The sequence below is a fragment of the Anomaloglossus baeobatrachus genome, chromosome 11 (assembly GCF_048569485.1).
Source record: "Anomaloglossus baeobatrachus isolate aAnoBae1 chromosome 11, aAnoBae1.hap1, whole genome shotgun sequence".
NCBI classification, from domain to species: domain Eukaryota; kingdom Metazoa; phylum Chordata; class Amphibia; order Anura; family Aromobatidae; genus Anomaloglossus; species Anomaloglossus baeobatrachus.
The window spans coordinates 193,021,012-193,022,246 of NC_134363.1; the positions used below are offsets into that span (position 1 = coordinate 193,021,012).

Consider the following 1,235-nt stretch of genomic DNA (forward strand, 5'->3'; position numbering starts at 1 on the left):
CTCCCTCATACACAGGGTCGGGGGGGGGGCCTCCCTCATACACAGGGTCGGGGGGGGGGGGCCTCCCTCATACACAGGGTCGGGGGGGGGGGGCCTCATGTACAGGGTCGGGGGGGGCCTCATGTACAGGGTCGGGGGGCCCCTCTCTCGCCCGCTCTGACCCCCCAGCTCTCCGCGGGGACCCGGGCGGGGGAGGAGCCGGCTGTGGCGGGGTCACGTTTCCTCTCACCTGGCACCGGGGGCGGCGGTTTCGGGCTCCGGTAGCTGCAGCGTCGTCACCGCCTCATCTCCGCACTGCTCCGGGCTCTGAGGTAAAAGATCCGCGGCCAAATCCTCCTCAGGCGCGGCCACAATCCCGGGACACTCCCACAGCGGCACCGGAGAGGGGGAGGGGAGCACCGGGCACCGGAGAGAGGAGCACCGGGAGCCTCCGACTGCGGCCACCAATCCCCGCCCCTCACAGCGTCACCTGCGGGGGCCGGAGGAGCCGGTTACCTAGCAACAACCCCTTCACCGAGGAGACAGACTATAGTACCCCTCATGTAATGTGCTACACCCCCACCATCCTATAATGTATGTACTACACCCCCCCATCCCCCCGTATATAATGTGCTACACCCCCCACCATCCTATAATGTATGTACTACACCCCCCAATCCCCCCGTATATAATGTACTACACCCCCCACCATCCTATAATGTATGTACTACACCCCCCACCATCCTATAATGTATGTACTACACCCCCCACCATCCTATAATGTATGTACTACACCCCCCACCATCCTATAATGTATGTACTACACCCCCCACCATCCTATAATGTATGTACTACACCCCCACCATCCTATAATGTATGTACTACACCCCCCAATCCCCCCGTATATAATGTACTACACCCCCCACCATCCTATAATGTATGTACTACACCCCCCACCATCCTATAATGTATGTACTACACCCCCCACCATCCTATAATGTATGTACTACACCCCCCCATCCCCCGTATATAATGTACTACACCCCCCACCATCCTATAATGTATGTACTACACCCCCCACCATCCTATAATGTATGTACTACACCCCCCACCATCCTATAATGTATGTACTACACCCCCCACCATCCTATAATGTATGTACTACACCCCCCCATCCCCCCGTATATAATGTACTACACCCCCCACCATCCTATAATGTATGTACTACACCCCCCAATCCCCCGTATATAATGTAC

The 1,235-nt window shown here is 57.2% G+C and overlaps 1 protein-coding gene across 1 annotated transcript in view; it reads right to left on the reverse strand.

Moving 5' to 3' along the window:
• ARHGAP32 (Rho GTPase activating protein 32) overlaps positions 1-464 on the reverse strand; it is a 300,910-nt gene extending 300,446 nt beyond the window's left edge. The window contains exon 1 of the mRNA XM_075327856.1: positions 230-464. The gene's annotated coding sequence lies outside the window, so the exon portion shown is untranslated. The remainder of the gene's footprint in view (positions 1-229) is intronic.
• Positions 465-1,235: the final 771 nt, after the last annotated feature.